This window comes from Aedes aegypti, chromosome 2 (assembly GCF_002204515.2).
Source record: "Aedes aegypti strain LVP_AGWG chromosome 2, AaegL5.0 Primary Assembly, whole genome shotgun sequence".
Taxonomy (NCBI): Eukaryota; Metazoa; Arthropoda; class Insecta; order Diptera; family Culicidae; genus Aedes; species Aedes aegypti.
Window position 1 is genome coordinate 446,394,361 of NC_035108.1, and position 19,474 is coordinate 446,413,834.

Below are 19,474 nucleotides of genomic sequence, written 5' to 3' on the forward strand. Positions count from 1 at the left end.
CATATATATTTTGGACACCCTCATGTAAATAAAACTTGGACAAGGGCGTTTTCTCAATACGCTTCCAATCGCAAAACGCAACATACTGTTAGCCATCTATACTTTGGTAGCGCAACTAGTCAGATGATGAGAGATTTGATTTTTCACGCATCCATCACATGCTGCTGTGGGGAAAAATGTTTTATTTTTCTGATATAAGACGGTTCACAGTGAAACAGTTAGGCGGAAAAGGTAGGAATATCCATTCTCTATGTTCTACATACGTTTGTTTTTTGTATTATTGCACTACTTTCATAAAAATTGAGATCCGGCTGGAGGAAGCACTAGTTTGAGGTTGGAAAACCAGGATATGTGAGGTTAGTTTCATTGGAACTTTCGCCTGAGCGATTTTTGCGCTTGAATAAAACACGCTTCGGGACATTCTCCGCCATCCCTAAAAATACCATTGAGTAGATAAATGAATTCTCTACCATTGGATCTCATTCAATTTCATGCATAAGTGAAGTAAGCGGTGAAAATAAATATTTTGTTCCGAATGTTTTGAAACCATGAATGAGTTTGACATTGCTCTCGTCAACCATCATCATGACGACAGCAGCACACCCCACCGGACGAATTGTCGTATTGGGAGCGAATACACTGAAACAAGCGTTGCAGTAATGAGAACCATGAACGTGTTTTTAAATTTACTATTCCAACCACGATTGAGCTATCATGAACACTTTTTATTTGCGTTTTGTTCCCTTTTAATTCTGCTGCAAGTTTTTAACCATAATATAGTAATTTTTACTATATAAATGGTGTCATGTTAAAATTGAATGCACAAAATATTCTAAATAAATGCGAATTTAGTCTGCAAAAATCAAGTGGCGTTGTGTATTTAATGTAACCCTCTGATATAGTATTTTCAACCGCAACGCTGCTCTCAGTTTACCCATACAATGGTTTCTGAAAAAGACGGTCATATCGTAAAATTTATAGAGTTTTTATGTTACTTATGCTTTTTTTCGCTTATGGATCATTGAAGGTAGTTTTTGCAAGTGCTCACCGCATCAAAACAAAAGCGCCACTGTATATGGGATTTAACATTGTGGCAGCATTGCTGTTCTGTCAAACACACAAGGCTACGGTGGCGCTATCTATGCTTTCCATAGCGGCCGTTTTGGTTATTTTAATGATCCATTGGATGCGTATATTAGTGATAACCAATAATTTTATTAAATGCAAGCAAATATCGTCAGATTTCTGAAATACGCCTTCAAGTATGCATGCAGGCGACATTCCAGTGTGTTTCATCTGAAGGCCAAATTATATCAATTGAAAAGAAACCATAATATTTTGGACATCCCCTGATGTATGCTTTATATACTCATGTTAAGGTTTTCACACGTACTTAGCTTTAAATTTAGACATATTTTATCATATTGCCACTTTTAAACTTTTTATCAATGCCCATTCTGAGCGCTATTAGGGTTTATTCACAAATTTCATAACGCCAAAAATGGCCATTTCCGACACCTACCCACCCCATCGTAATGCTTTTTGTATGAATATTTTACAAATTTTGTATGAGCCATAACATCACGAGGACACCCACCCACCCCCTTTAGCGTTATGAAATTTGTGAATGGGCCCTTATTGCATTTAATGGATGTTCTTGAAACGTACATCCTCTTGCATTCGTAGGTTTCACAGATGTAATAATAAACAGAATATATTTTCTTCTTGACTATGTTATGGTAGAGTTAACAGATTAATGTAGTCGGTTGAAAATCGTTGGTGCAGTTCTTAATTTTACCATGGATTCAGTAGCTTCTACAATACAATTCATTTCAGTGTATATTTTTGACGTTGGATAACGTCTTACGGCAACATACTGGGGTACAAAAATCGCTCGCGTCACGAAAAGTGGTTAGATTTTGACTGTTAATAACTTACTAACGCCCGGATAGATTTTCAAGATTCCTGCACCAATCGATTGGAAATCTTTCTACCAATCTACTTGAACAATGAAAACTATTGATTATCATGACTAAACTATTGAAAAATTAGGAAATATCGAAGCATGTCTTATTTTTCATAGAAAAGCACATTTTTCTTGTGTATTCCTGACACAGACATCACTGCGCGATATCCTAGCTACTTTCGTCATTCAAAGGGAAACGCCCCTTTCGGTCTTCTTCTTACTTCTCTTTATTATCTCGTGTTCAGTCGAAGCCAACCAAACTCGACTTCACGCGCGCATCAGTCAATCGTTGACCAGCAACCGGAGAAGTTCGTCGCTGCTGCTGCTGTTTATTCCCAAGCTAAAAGCTGCGGGTTCCGTGTAATCGCTCATCATGGCCCTTGGCATCCAGCTAGCCCATCGAATTCGTGGAGAATGCGTCCAGAAACCTTGATAATTATTGACTTCGCAGCACTAAACCGTATTCGACTCCAGGCGGCTTTGACAGATGTAAATAAGCGGCTAAACTGACCTCTTACACACTAAGTCATTATTGACGAACTTCAATGAAACACAGCAAAAAATAATGTAATTTGCATCGACGTAATTCAGCCGATGTAATGAAAATCCGATGTAACAGCAAAAATCAGATGCATAATAGCATCTATTTGATGTTATATTACATCGCCCTGAAATTACACGAAAATAATAAATCAATTTCTCATTACATGGTACTTGTGTAATATTCACATCTAAAATATATAAATATTACACAGATACCGCTGCAACCAAGTCATTCCGACGAACGTTGTTATATTACACAGATTTATATGCTATTTTGCATTCCTAATAAACGCGATAATAAGTCTCGCAACACTTCCCATGATATGTTTTCATTCGTTGCTGAGTCCGCCCGAGTCCGCCATGTTCTCGTTTATTCGGTGCCTTTCTGTCGCGGAAATTAATTTTCATATCATGTTATATAATTTTCTTGCGCGAAAAGTAGGTACTGTAGAGCGATTTGCCTGCGCAGAACAAAAGCTGGAACCGAGACTGCCGCTGCACTGCTCAAAGGCGATTCCTCCGAAGGAAGTTCGAAAAAGAAGCACACTTTTTACAAGATGCTGATCGGATAACTGGATTGCCGGAACACACGACCAAACAGATGTCAACTTCATGGAGAATCTGGAGTCCAGCCGAATATACCATTCCGGAGCTGGCCTATGAGGACATATTGGCGCAAGGCTGCGGGCAAGGCAGAAGAACAAACATCCCTTGGAACAAACTGGTGAACCGTGGCACGGCAGCTTCGGTGTTTTGGGTAAGTAAGTGAATATTCTATAACATTCCCCGAATTCCACTCCCCAGACAGCACCATTTCTCGGAACACTGTATTAGAGCCGGTAGCGCCTGAGTGTCTAAAAATTGGGCACTTCAGAGACCACTTATTCGAGAAAAACATAAGAACACAGAGTGTCTACTCGTTCAGGAGAAGCGAGAAAACCCCGGAAGATTCTAAATGGCCGTAACGAGAATACCTGAAATTGTGTGACAAAACCTGGAAAAGCACTGTTAAAAATCGTTGGTTTCATGTTACTTGAAAGTTCCATGGACATGCGAATTCCTGTCGACATAAATAAGGCAGAGGTTACAGATTTTATGGAAAATGTCATGGGACTTTGGAATGGAAAATTTCATCTAACTGGACTGCTAATGACATTTTTGATAAATTCATTAAGAACTCCTGTTTGGAGGATTCCTGAAGATACTGATGCCTGAAGAAGCTTTGTTTAGAATAATAACTCGATCAGTCCGCGATCTATGACAAAGCCCTTATAAGATCCCTGTCAAGATTTTGTATGAATTTCTACACACTTACAGAGAATTCTTCCAGTCATTATTTGAGATCTTTGACGAATGAATAAATGGCAATGACCCTTATGTATTCTTATGCAGATTTTTGTTTAGTTCTGGACGATATTCTTTACAACATTTTTGATGGATACTTGAGAAGATACTTGTTTGGATTTGTTATGTTAAATTTTATGGCAAGCAAGTGATCAAACATTATAATTACAACATTTTCATTGTTATTTCTTACGTCCTGGGACAGCAATTGCGTTTCTGTGTTGTAAAATTTCTTCCGCTTGTAATTTGTATTCAAGAAAGTCGGATATGAGGCTAAATAAATCTTCGGGAGAAATGATTTCTCAAAACGGAATTGTTAAATAAAGTATTTAGAACTTGTGTTTGATGACATTCCGAGACCAAAATCTCATTTTTTATACTTAAAATTTATTTTACATTTCATGTACCCTGGGCTTGGAATTATATTTTCCAGGGAGCGATGATTTTAGATATTTGATCGCTGTATTTTGTAGTGTTGATTAGAGGTTGCATGAACTTCAAAATAATGGCAAAGTTTTTATTACAATCAGATTTTTTATTCTGATTAAGTGATCCTAAGTATTCAAACTACTGCACAGTTATCATTCATTGGAATCATTTATGTTCCAGGAACTTTCAAGCTGATGAGAAGATTACAAACTGAGGGTGGGTTAGGAGCACAATCAGACCCTTGAATGTGCAATGTGGGTTAGTATATCGGAAATGCCATTGATGGTTTGTAATCTTCTACGAGGATTTCGAGACCCAAACCGGTGCGTGTACTGGGTTGCGGATAGGAGCAAAAGGCGATCAGTAGCATTCACTTTCCACTTAAATAATAAGACAAAATGCCGTTCTTTGAATAGGTGATGTTATGTGATCTCCTATGGTGTTGTAGTACTATAAAATATTTCACTCTCTGGGAATTCTGGCCTTGATATTAATTTTTCATTGAATAAATAGAATGAACTAATTCTGCTTAATAAACACAATAAGCACTTTCACTGCAGTAATAAATTTGATCCATCAATTATCTAAATTTGACAAGGTTTTGAAGAAAATCAATGAGTGAAAGAACTAGGTACTTATCAAATAAGCCACATCAGCTAAGTCCATACATTCCAATGTTAGGCATAGGGTCATGGCGAGCGTTTGGTATGTATGGTAATAGTTGATTCTTATCTAATGGGGGTATTACAAGACCACGCGGACAATTTCGAAACAAATTATTTCTATACATCGGTCTTATTAACCGAAAGGCTCAGCTATGCTGTAAAACCATTCCTTAGAAAAAAAAAGTAAGAGGTTGTTTCCGAGATACGACCGCCAAGTTGACGTTGGATAACGTTAGCTTCTTCTATTTCCTGATTTAGGACCGTCACGAACTTATGGAAGATTTCTAGGTACTGACAAAAAATCTAATCAATTTTCAAATTATTTGTTGCATGTCAATTCTGATCTATTATGAACATTGAGTGTTATTATTTGGTTGGTTCGGTTAACACTTCAACACCGAGAGAACCGGTCGATGGAAGATGATGCATGAGCGGTAACTTTTGCTCTCCAAACAAATATACCGGTTGAACGTTAGGTCCATTCATGATCCACTAAGATTGGTTGCTTTAGTGGATTCCGAAGCCAGTTTGAGGTTGAGGCTCTCCTCTTTGCTCAAATCGATGTTGAAGTTACCTGTCACGATGATTGGCATGGTCTCCTTTTGATACTCCAAGAAGTTCCGCGCCATAAAGAACTTCTTCTGCTTCATTGTGGTATCCGGAGAAATGTAGAGGCAAACCAGTAGTGGCCGACAATTCATTATAGTGATCTCGGCAGCGCAAATATCACCATAATCATCTGACAAGCCAAGCTCCACATCATAACAGGTGCAGAGTTTTCGAATCTTGTGCGCCACAGCAATCGTTGTTGCTGGCGGTGAAATCGATCAGGACTTCTTGATTAAGGCCACGGGACGGTGTTTTAATCACTCTCTCCATTTGAAAAGTTAATCTCAAGTACCACTCAATATATCGATGCGAAAAATGTATCACTAGCATTATATATATGTAGTGCAGAACCCATTAAATTTTCAGTTTAATCGGTTCACCTAAACTAGAGATTTGCTTCTGCAAAGTTATGATGATAATTGTTAGAGTGAGACAAAAGATAGGGAAAATAACACGGTCTCCCGTGTCACCTTAAGACCGATCTGCGATTCCATATTCCGTATTGTCAATTATTCGTAATAAATCAATTATTGTATGATGCTATGAGATGAATTAAGAGATTATAGCAAGTATGTGGTAAACACATTAGGGAATATTATACAAATAACTCTTTAAAACACATTTGTTGGCTCTCAAAAGGGCCGATTGAGTTGTTGAATTTGCGTAACACGAACACATTTTGACGGCGCACTGGTTCCAATCTGCCTCGCCCGATGAGATTTGCGGTGCGGATGACGATGTGCGCTTCAATAAGCGGCTTTGGTTTCTTCAGCCATCTCGTACAAATTAGGGAATATTACACGGACGATGACGGCTGTGCCGCTCGATCTAATGAACCAGAATGACCGCGCTAGCCTCCCGCATGGCAATGACAGCGGAGCACTGGCTGGTGGCGACGATTTCTGGCCGAAAACGATTATGCTGGCTGGTGCACTCAAATGAGCGGCTTCAGTTGCTGCGGCTCCGAAATGCGTGGTTCTTCGGTTGTATTCGCGTCCTATTGAAAACTGAACTGAGGACGCGAATGACTCGCGAAATTTGCTCGCCGACCGTGTTCACAGTCAGACGGCAAAAAGAAGAATGAGGGAAGAAGCAGGGTGCGGTGCGCTTTTATAGTGGGAAGCGGAACCGAAAAATGTGCTTGAACGTGATTGGTTAGATAAGAAAGGGGTCAACATTTTACGATATTTCAATAGTTTGTTGCTAATAATCAATAGTTTCCTCCATTTGGATCGACGCGTAGATAAATTTCCAATCGATTCATGGATAAATATTGAAAATCTATCGATAAATGACTGAGTTATTAGCGGTCAAAACCTGACCATTTTTCGTTACATGCTCAATTTTTCGTTTTTCTGAATTGTACCCCCATATGTTGCCGTAAGACGTTATCCAACGTCAAAACTCATCAGTACCGTGATGTATCAAACGTTACGCTCTTGCGTGGGTGTGGTTGGGTTCTGCGTTACATTCATTGTTCGCGCTTGACAATGGGGACATTAAAGTCAAGATGAACCGAGGCCTGGCTTCAGTTCTGTGGTAGCACAGATCTGGAGAGTCAAAGAGTCACTCAGACTGTAGGCTTGGTCGGTTGGTCACTCGTTGGTGAGCAGTCCACCAGGGTTTCGACGTGTGTGGTTGTCTGGTTCTTTAGGTTTGTGCTCTTGTAGGATTGAGATTTGACGTTGGTTCATCTTCACCTTAAACTGACTTCAAAGACCTTGCAAGACACAAATCATTTCTGGGGTTCAACAATAGTTATACATGTAGTTTACTTGATTTTTAGGCATTTGGAAGATATTGAGGATGCTAATTTCTGTAACGACAAATAACAATTAAGATATACCATAATCTGACAACTAAATTTTTAATTTGAGATTATAATACAAATGACATGACAGAGTACAACAACGGCATTCAACAAAACTTCAATACACTTAGTTTCGATTAATAGTTACGCAATGATTGATTGATTGCTTTACCACTTGTTTCGCTACATAAGTTGATGTTTTTAATTTAACATCTTTCATGTTGCTATTCTAAGTTATTTTTTCAAATTTATTAGATTTGATCAGCAGTTTTTAAATATTTTTTTCAAATATTGTTTTTTTCCTTACATATACATTTTTATATGTGAAAAATACTATTTTCATATCGAACCACTTTGCTCGTAGGCTCTAAAAAAATCAATAGAATTGTTTGACCTACAGATTCATTACATTTTGCAGCATTATTAGCATTATTGTGTCAAGTCTATCCTATTTACCTAACACCCAAGCCAATCCTATTTTCCTTCTCCCATGGCGTTTGTGTGGTCAGCATAGACTATTCAGCCATTACCCCTCCTGTCATCGGCTTTGGATTGACTTGCGCTCTTATTGCCCCAACAAACGCTACAAAATGAAAAATGAATATGAAAATTTATTTTACATTTCAAGTAGACACCGTAATATCGTTATCTTTTTGAAAAGTTCCATGATTTCTATTAGCTTTCAACGCTTTGAATAAAGTGTTTTTTAATATTCAGTACGCTCTGTTTTTCTATGATAATTGCGAACCTTGCTAACATATGGCTATTTAAAGAGCAAACACAAATTCAACATCTAAAAATAAAATTTTCACTTACCACGTGGTTAGAAAACTAATAGTGTTTCAATTTGGCTTTTTTTTAAATCAACATCAAAATTATTTCTCAACTTTTTTTATTTCACTGTTGCTCGCAACATTTTTCATCCAAAAATATCAAAAAAGATTGCACGCCATTAACATGTTACGAAGTCATATTTGGCAGGTAAACAATCTTCCTTTTTTTTTGGATTGAACATTTTTTTTCAAATTTCTTGCCTGTCTTAATGTTCTGAATGGCCTCGAAGATTTATGCATGATCTTGGAACTAAAATATACATGTTATTTTCACTTACCCCATTTACCCACATCTCTCAAAATTTCTTATGGGCTCACTGCCCGTAGTTTCGCCCTTTCGATTGAAAATAAATACTGGATAGAAAGTTATTTTTACCATGCCAAATAAATAAATAAACAAATAAATTCAACTTTTTTTTTGACAACAAATTTTAATTGAGATTTCTGAAAAATCGAAGACCTGATTACAGGTTTACAACTACAAACTTTAATGCTGGTAATTCATAAAACTTTACTGGAATGATTTTAAGTTGGTCTTTATAATAGAACAATTAATTGTTTACACATTTATGTTTTTCCAAAACTGTTTTGAAGTTCTAAGCTGGAGAATTTGCAAAAGATTTTTTGAGTTAGATTAGACTCGAATAATCCTCTGATGCTTTAGTCTATTTAATTCAATATTTATGGAACTGCAATGTTATTGCTAATACTTTCAAATACTTGACAATTTATGTATAAACGAAATTTTAAGTCAGAACAAATAACGAAACTTTTATTAAAATGCCTGGAATATATGAAGTTGTAAAACCATGATTCCATCAAATTTCCAGACATCCAGGAAAAATTGAGAATTGGTGAACTGAATTTGAACTCAGGAACAGACCAATCGGGAATCACGAAATACTAAAAAGGCTTGTTATTGTGTTTTTCAGAGAGCGATGATTTCAAATATATAATCGCTAAGTTCTGAAGTATTTGGTTTTTGATATTAGATCGCTGTATTTTGTAGTGTTGATTAGGTTGTACATTATTATTATTATTATTTATTAAGGAGGTTTTAACTACAAAGTCATTCGCCTCCAAGGTTGTACATGAATTTCAAATTATTGTCAAAGTTTTTATTGCTATATTCAGATATTTTTTATCTTCTGCGTGTTTTAAATTTTCCAAATATGTTATAAAAATATATTATTAACATTCTTCTACCCTGGCCAAGAACATAGGGTTTGACGGTGCCAAAGTAGAAGGTGCACCATAATAATACCCGTCTGTGAAACATATTACCTTCCCAATATTTTGGCACACCTCTTCATGATTTATCGTGAAACGGCTTGCATTCAGGCGGAGGATCTGTTTTTTTTCGCTTTATTATTGAGATTTTCAGCCCTAGGCTGGTTCATCTCATAAAGGATCTGTTAATATGCTTCGGCATATTATCAGGTCCTCTTCGAACGGAGGGACCGCCAGGGCTCAGTAGTTACCATCAGTGTACCAGTATCCGCTCATGCCCCTATTTTCGCTCACTAGTGTAAAAATTAATTGTACTTATAAACCAGTGCTGGTTGTTGATGGCTCAGTTCATTTCCACGAGCTGTACAATCCTTACAATCCATTACTGATTATGGAGGTTAAGTTTCAAAGCCAACGTGTGTTCAATTTATAATACGACATAAGAATGTGTGTTTGGTGAAACTCTTCGTTACAATCGTCGTTATAAAATTAGTGATTGTGAGGGTGCTAATAATGATGTTTGAAAAAATGTATGGTGATGAAAATTTGAAAATGGCATTGGAAGTGATTGTGATAGTTTTGTTAAATATACAAATGGTAATTATATGAACCCTACTAGTTTAACAATGGACATTTTGCAATTATTTCTCTAAGGGGTCATCCAAAAATGACGTCCATCATTTGGGGGAGGGGGGCAGTCTATGAAAGTGTGACAATGCAATTAGGTATTGGAAAAAGCCTGACAGAGGTAGAAGGGGGGGGGTCTAGAAATCCCGGAAAACGATGGACGTTGCCTAGTTCTTCATACATGCATGATAAAAGTGTTTATAATGACAGCGAGTCTAAAAGAATGGATCGAAGTAATTTTTCCTTTTTTTTACTGTAATTTTCTTGATCGTAGTGTTAAATCGTAGTTTGAATAGTAATGACTCAACAGCAACAAAATAATGAAAAATTTAAATTTAATATCTTTTAATTACTTAGTAATGGTAACAGATGGTAAATGATAATAACAATGAATTTATATGAAGATGGTGTGATGTAATTTTGAAGAAAATTTGTAGCTGTGATAGCGAAAAGTGATATAATGGAAAATATATCTGAAGTGTTTTACGAAAGTTGATAATCGGTGATAATCGGTGGTATACGTAATAGTGACGAAAATAAAAGTGTCGATAGTGAGTGATGAAATGAAATGGGGAATCAGGACCATTTAATAAAACTATTTCATACTTCACTTTAATCACTCTAGTACCAGGCCTTATCATAGTTTGATAGTAGTCTGAACTACTAGGCTGCAAAACTACGGTAAGGGCTGATTGCTGCTAGGGTACACAGTGATCATTTGAGCAACATTGCATAGGAACGTCTGTGTGATGAACGCAATAGAGGCTTATAAAAGCAAATGTCATGGGGCCCAGATAGCCGTAGCGGTAAACGCGCAGCTATTCAGCATGACCATGCTGAGGGTCGTGGGTTCGAATCCCGCTGGTCGAGGAGCTTTTCGTAAAGGAAATTTTCTCGATTCCCAGGGCATAGAGTATCTTCGTACCTGCCACACGATATACACATGCAAAAATGGTCAATCGGCAAAGAAAGCTCTCAGTTAATAACTGTGGAAGTGCTCATAAGAAAAAATAAATAGGGTTTTTTGTATATTCTCAAGACCCCTAATGCTCCTAGAAATAATTTCTGGTTACACCACTGTGTCATATAAAGAAATACAATGAAATACGTTATGAAATTTGTGAATGGGTCCAGTGAAAAAAAAAATCTATACTCCGATTTCAGAATATTGAAACATAGTTAGACTAATATTTTTTAAAGAGTATTGGAAAATGCTTTTTTTTTCTATGCTGAACTGGTTTTCTAGATAAATTGCTCAAACATTTTTTTAAATACTATTTTTTATATTTTTTAGTTATAAACATCGATTTGATTGATTAGTCAATGGTTCTATCGTTGAAGCACTAATTTCGTTATTTGAGAAGACGAAAAACTATATTACACTATTTTAATGATTACTAGTCAACTATCCCTTACTCGATTTTCTGTAACTAGATTTTTCCCCTAACTCGATGGATACTTTGATCCCTCTGTATGACGATACCTCTATAACTTGATGCAATCAGTTTCAGTTTCGCATACGAGTTTACCTATCTTTACCCTAGAGGGCAACTTCATCGGTGGCCTAATTTTGGTCCAATTTTTTTTTATCAAAAATGGATATTAAGGCTGTGAACCGTTTCACCAGTTCGTTAAACTATTAGTTTAAATTTGACATTTCGATAGTTATTTTCCCCTTAAATGGTAATACTGAACATTGCCGTCGACCCGTTTGAGCTTTGACAGTCGAGTAGTTTTTTTCAGAACAAATTTGAAAGATGGTTAGTTATTCACGGGAGCAGAAAATAACTTTCGAATTGTCAAGTTTAACCATGCTCCAGAGCAGGGTTGTTTCTAACCGGAGGGGAAATAACCATCGAGCTGTCAAATTTTGACTAAAAGTTCAACCAACTGGTGGAACGGTTCACAGCCTAAGTACACCAGTAAAAATAGACCAAACTGCACGCGCATACATCGGTTGTTGTATTTTGTCTATCCATTTCGAATGTGATCAACAAAAACAATCAATTAAACCAGCAAAATTCATGAGTTTATTGCCGGAAGCTAGAATTGTCCACCTAACATTGACTGATAGGTGGATGAGCTGCTGCTGCGGAGCAATTTCGGAGCAATTCCCGGTTGAACTTGCGAGGAATTGCTGGATGAAATCCAGGAGAATTTCGGGAAGAAATCCATGTACGAAATCCAGAGGGATTCGAGGAGGAACTCTGAAGGATTTTACTGAGGATCTAGGAAAATTCTGGGAGTAACTCCAGAAGAGTTGCTAGTGGATTAAAGAGTATTTCTGTGGAATTACTGGTGGAACTCTGCAGAATTTCTAGTGGCACTCCAATAAAATTCCTGTAGGAACTATGGAGAAAGTTTGAAGAAATTCTCGGTGGAGCTCCAAAGGAATTTCCAGAGGAAATCTGAAGGAACTCCTGGAGGAACTCCAAAGAAAATCCATGTGGAACTCTGAAGAAATTCTTTGAGGACCTCCAAAAAAATCCTGGGAAACTCCGAAGGATTTGCTGGAGGAACTGCTGAATTATTTTCAGACAAACTCCGGAGAAATTCCTGAAGGAACTATGGAGGACATCCTGGAGAAAATCTGCAGAAATTTCTGGAGGATCTTCAAAAGGAATTCCTGGAGGAACTGTGAGCAATTTCTAGAGGAACTCTTAAGAATTCCTGAAGAAACTCCGAAGCAAATTTTGGAGGGATTCCGATGAAATTCTTGGAGGAATGCCGGGAATAACTCTGAAACAATTCTCGCAGGAACTCTGGAAGAATTCCATGCAGAGCTGTAGAGGATTTCCCAGAGAAAGTCTGGAGGAATTCCTGGGGAAACTCCTAAAAAATTTCTGGAGGAGCTCCGGATGAATTGCTGGAGATATTTGTAAAAAAAAACTCCGGAATAATTGCTGAAAAAATTGCGCAGAAATTCATGGGGGAAATCCGTAAAAAAAAATCCTGGTGGAATTCCTGAAAGAACTACGGGAAAATTCCAAATGCAAAAAATTCCAAAGCGATTCCTGTTGAAGCTCTGGAGAAACTTCGACGGAAATGCTGGATTAAAACAAGAATAATTGCTGAAATAACTCCTGATGAGTTTCTGGAGCAACTCAGGAGGAAAAACCGATGAAGCTCCGAAAGAATTCCTAGAGGATCTCTGAAGGAATTTCCGGAGGACTTTTGAAGGAACTCTGTATTTTCTCCTAGAGAAACTCCAAAGGAATACTTGGAAGAGCTCTGGAGCAATTGTTGGAGGAACTCCGCATTCGTTTCTAAGAATACTCCAGAGAAGTTTCTGGAAGAACTCCGGGGTTATTGCTTGAGAAATTCGGGAAAAATTCCTGGAGAAAAAATGGAGGATATTTGAAGGAATTCCCGAAGGAGCTCCGGAAGAACTTTTCAGGAATTACTGGATGGAATCCAGAGCAACCGTTTGAGGAACTTTATGGAAGAACTCTGTAAGAATTCCTGGTGGAAATCCAGAAGAAGTTCCGAGGAATTGCTGGATGAATTCCAGAATAATTGCTGGAGGAAATCGGGAAGAATTTATGGAAAAAATTAAGAAAAATCCTAGTGGAATTCCGGAGGAATTATACGAAGAACTCTGGAGGAATTCCAGGAGTAAGTGTAGAGGAATTCCAGGAGTAACTCTTGGAAAATTTCCTGAGGAACTCTGGAGGATTTCCCGGAGGAAATGTAGAAAATTTTTCGTAGTAACTCGTGAAGATTTCGTAGGGGAAATCTGGAGGAACCCTGTAATAAATCTGAAGAGAAACCCGGTGGAGCTCTCAAAGAATTCCCGGAGGAAATCTGAGGGAAATCACGGAGAAACTCCGAAGAAATTCCAAGAGGAACTCAAGAAATTCTTGGGAATCTTAAAAAAATCCTGCAGGAACTTTGAAGGATTTACCGGAAGAATATTTTTTAGAGAAACTCCGGAGAAATTCCTGATGAAACCATGGAGAGAATCCCGGTGGAATTCTGAATAAAACTCGGAAGGATCTCCAAAGAAATTCCTGGAGGAGCTTCGAGAAATTCCTGGAGGATATCCGAGGCATTGTGTGAAATTCCTGGAGAAATTCCCTGGAGTTAAACACCGGAAGAATTTCTGGACGAAATTGCTAGAGGAATTCTTGGAAAATATATTCGGAAGAATTTCTGAAAAAAATCCTGGAAGGAATTCCTGGATATTTTCTTAATAAGTTTCAAATCTCATCCAACCGATATAAATTCCATAAATTTGAACATTATCATTATGCTGATAGTAAAAATTCAAAAGAAAATCACTCAAAGGGGTTTTTCCTTCTATCATTTTTTTAGTTCAAAATAAATAAATAAATAGTAAAATGTAGGTTGATGACCTTCTTCAGGATGACAAGATTTAAAACTTTTGAAGTTTAAATAGTGTCACTTAGGCGAATGTGTTAATATTTACTATTTTGCATGGTAAAAATACTTTCATAAATGTATTGTCAAAAAATAAATAAAATAAAATGAAAACGCTTCTCCAGTGAAAATAAACTTGAAAGCTTTAGAGGATCCTTGGTTCGAATTTCAACAGGATGACCAGAAGCGAAATTTTTCATGCGAAATACCTGATGCAAGATTTTCAAGACGATGAAACTGATTGAATAATTTCTAAAATTCCAGGTGAACTGAACAAATTTGCTTCAGGAAGCGTCCAGGTGCAGAACGATATTCTTAAGGTGATTATAGAACGAAGCCACACCTCAAATTTTCAATAGCACAAGACTTGAGAACCTAACAGCGCTCCACGTTGAAAATTTATGCCATTGCTCACCACCAGCAATTTGATTGAATTTCAACGCGAACTGTTGTCAAATTCTCCAGTCTTGTACACTTGAAAATTCAAAATTTGGTCTTGTTTCATAATCACCTTAAGCGAATTTATTAAAATCTTTGAATCTGAGATTTCACTCAAAACAAGATTAACGTTTAGGACCTGAAACACAGACATTCGTGTAAGGGATGGTAAATTATGTCACGTAAAATTGGGACTTTTTCGACAACCTCCCCGCCTCCCTTGTCACACTTTTTGCGTGAACCTCTAAAAAAGTTTCCTCACATAAGTCCTGACCCCTCCAACCAACCCATCCCCTTGGAGCGTGACATTATTTGTGCATGACCCCAAACATATTAGAAAAGAAATTTCATTTAACATAATAATACTTTCACTTTAATTACTATAGACCTATCGATCATAGATATATACATATAAAAAAAAATCAATATTTACATTTCTTTTTTTAGGTTGGCACGAAAAACATGACCGAGCTCTGTGAACTATTCTACTGATTGCTAAGGGAACCTTAACACATCCTTGAGTGCAGACTTGTATTTCATCTGGAAGTGTCCACTGCGGTTCCTCAGATTCATCACCAGAAGCGTCCAAGCCATTATGTTCCATATTTTAAATAATTGTTTACTGCAATAAAAAAGTAATTGATGATTTACATGACTCTGTATTCATATTTTTGTTCGAAACATGTTTTATATTTTTATCAACAAATTCTCCTCAATGGTTGATTAAATTGCTTTTATCTATCACAAAATTATAATACTCAACTCAATCATAGGTAATACTCGATTTTAAATCATAAATATGATTACAGATCGAAAAGAATAAAAAAGCAATTTAATCAGCCATTGAGCAGAATCTGTGATCGCTTTTTCCTCCTAAATCGCTAGGATTACATAGTTTTCATATTACATCGCATCGATTACATAGTTTTGTGTACGTTGAAACTATTACATCGGAAAAATTACATCGGTCGCATTTATTACACCGACAGCCCGCGAGTACGTCGAGCTGTGTAATGTTACACAACCGAGGGAATGACTTGGTTGCAGCAGTTTCGATGTAATATTCAACAACTTTTTTTGCTGTGTTAATGTTATACAGCTGGTGAAATTAATATTTCTGACGTCGAAATTTCACTGAAAACTGTTTTATTTTTATCAATTATGATGTGTGTTACTCTAATTTGGCAAGTAATATTGATAATCTTTGTGAAGTCTCATTTATTTTGATGCATGTGGTGTAAGAAATCAAGAGAGTTTTTATACTTTGTTCTGAGCAATTTTCTCTAACTGTGTAAATAAGTTCGCAGCTCTAAACAGAACTGCGATCGCAGTCTGGATTTCACCAAAAATACAATACCGTCGGAGGAGTGAGCAAACCATCGAATACAAGGATGGACAAGAAAGCACAAAATTACCGACCGCATTTTAATTTAATCGTCTTCGGTGGACTTTTGGTGTGTTTCTGTCTAACAATGGAATGAAAACCCAGTTTGCTCGACGGTGACTACCACCAACCGTCCTTTTCAGGACGACAATTTCATTTTAAAAGAGTTGTGAGAATTTTCCACCGTGAAGAGCGACATTACTGATGATTGGATGTGATTGATTCAGATTTTGGTCAGTCATTTGCACGCAACCATAAAGGTCAAAAATGGCATGCAACAAATAGTGTGAAAATTAGAAGAGCACTTATTTTCGACCTACAAGAATTCTGTGCCAATTTTCGGATTTTCATACAGAGTAGGCCAAAACCGTATCGAAAATCGGTCGAAAATTAGTGTTGGGTCGAAAATTGGTGCTGTTCTCCCAGAAATCTTTCATAAGTTCGTGACGGTCTCAAGCCTGGAAATAGAAGATGCTAATGTTATCCAACGTCACTTTGGCGGTCGTATCTCGGAAACAACCTCTTACTGTTTATTTGAAATCCGATCTGCCCCGTAAAAAAAAGATGTATTTGAGGTGGGCCATTTTCAAATGTTATGCTCGGAGGGAGGCACACTGAGCCAACTATTCTTGTCATAGTTATATGAGAGACATATACTTTTGCACTATTGGAAAATCCTATGAATCTTATCATAGGGTGGAAATGAAAGTCTTGAACTATCCCGCATACAAAAATACAATTCGCCTTATGTTTCAAACAGTATGAAGTAATTATCTGTTATGTTCTATATGTTACTTTTTTTTCAACAATACGGCAAACAGTTCAATCGTACACGCTAGTAAATCAACACTTTCATCAAAGTGTCTGCATATTATGAAAAAGTTTGACATAATGGTTCAAAAATCACATTTCACCCTCACAACTCAATACAAATAATGAAACATCAAATTTAAAATAATGCTCTACTGTTGAAGTTGAACAAATTAAAACTTAAAAATATATCTGTTATAAAATTAATACTTTTACTGTGTTGAATTTTTTCGGCGTGTTTGTTTTTCTACTGCTGTTGAAAGAAAAAAAAAGAAAAAAAAACGTCGCGAGTTCGAGATTGTCTGTTGTTTCAGTTTTAATTATTTATTTTTGATTTGGAAATACGTGTTTGGCTGGTTTAGCTCCGTTGCTGGATCCATAATAATTGGTAAGTAATCTGATTCGTGTTTGATTTCATCAATCAGCCAAGTAGTATTTTTTCTCTTAATAGATATAATCAACTCAACCGTAAACGCTGCCGTTTTTTCCTCAACAGACTATCATCGGGAGTACCGGAACTGGAAAGTGAGCTGAATCGTGCCAATAGAATGCGTCGTCCCTATGCCTGCTTGCAAAAGCATCGGTTAAGGAAACCGGAACTTTTTGTACTTGTTCCGTTGAGGTTGCAGCTGCTGGTGAAGTTGAAAAGGCGTCGTAAAACTGTCGGCTTGGAATCCCCTACTCAGCGGTTCGTGGGTAAAAAGATGAATTTCGGTGATACTATGCAAAGAATATTAATATCTGTGAGTAATGCACTTATGTGATCAATAATAATATTAATTATAATAATAAATGCAGTTATTTTTGACACGTATCTAAATGTTTTTTTTTCCAATCAAATAATTTTCATCACAATTTCTTTTATGGTATTAATGTAACAGAAGAGTACAGTATGTGGTTAAAATACTGTATAGCACAATAAACCAATAATTACACATACATTATCTGGGTTTTGAAAATAAATATGGTTTTACTGTTCATGAACAGTTTGTCTTACATTGGAATTGGCCAAAAATTGATGGTTTAGCTACAATTTGGTAAACCGTTCACGAAAAGTTTTGTTCGAGAAAATCTTTGTTTTCAAATGGTTACATAACTTAACCGCCCATTCCCCACATTGTTATTTGCTCATTTACCGTTGACCAAACTGTGAAAACCGTTGGCCGTATGGGTGATTTATTGTTATTTTGCACTTTATACGATATTATAATGATGTGGTCGCAAATTGTTGTTGACACTACGGGAAACCGTTCTGATATGGTTCATAGTTATGCGGGTTATATGCAATGCATATGTAACTTGCACTTCAGTCAAACATGGCATTATTATTTGAAATGCATGTTCTGTGTACAAGTGGGGTGCGCATACCCGAATAAAAAATACAATACAAAAACAATATAACGTATTGCAACAGTACCATTCAATATATTGGAAATACAATACAGTATATGTAAAATGACAATACAATTACAGTTCAATATATTGTTTTGAACAGTTTACTGTATGGTATATGAGATTTTTGCAATATAATGTATGGGTGGTTAAGTATCGTAACAATACAAATATAGATATTTTCTCATACAAACATTTTGAAAATACAATACGATATAATGTTCATGTATTGTCTTGATTAGCAATTCGTGTATTGTTGTACAATACAAAAACAATTCAACGAACTGTATCATGGTTGCATTCGTCGTTACATCTTATGTCAAGTGACTTCTAAAAAATTACTTATTTTAACTTTTTGAATATTTTTCACCCAACATTTCTTGCTTTCTGAACTTGTTTTGTTTATTTCTTTCAGCAAAGCTTCATAGAAAAAAGCAACAGTTGTTTTACGCGAAAATAGGAATTTGACCAAAATTGTAAGGTATAAAACCAATTAAAAACAATACAATGTTCTGTTACAATATATTATATTGTTTTTGAATAGGGTCCTAAAGCCCTGTCCCGATTTTAGTGCCAAACGCTTAAGTTTAGGCCAAAAACACATGTTTACTCAATTTTCCAATGTTTTCCGTTGGTTTAAGTCCAAAAAAAATATTTTTATGTTGTTTTAGATTTTGTCACACCCCTTGGCTTAAACTCAAATTTTGGGTGAATTTTGTTTTCCGTGTCCCTTTCGAAATGTCAAATAGGAACAACCCCAGTGTTAAAACTAGAACCCCTGTGGTGTTTTTGTCGACTAAGCAAACGTCAAACATGATCGAAAGTGTCAAGGTTCATTTATGAACCCAATTCTAAAATTAATGTTTAAACATGATATAGCCGTTATTTGAGCGGGGAAAATTGCTAAAGTAGTTGAAGTAACATGCTTTTTCGTGTTGTTGAATAAAAACAAGATTTTATCAAACATTTTAGGACCCAATTGTATATCCAAACAAGAATAATATTGCTTAGACA

At 36.4% G+C, this 19,474-nt stretch overlaps 1 long non-coding RNA gene across 1 annotated transcript; it reads left to right on the plus strand.

Moving 5' to 3' along the window:
• The first annotated feature begins 2,815 nt into the window (after positions 1-2,815).
• On the plus strand, positions 2,816-15,524 carry LOC110677150. Its single transcript, XR_002500989.1, has 2 exons — positions 2,816-3,266; positions 15,322-15,524. It is a non-coding gene; the product is annotated as an uncharacterized LOC110677150 (long non-coding RNA).
• The last annotated feature ends 3,950 nt before the right edge of the window (positions 15,525-19,474 follow it).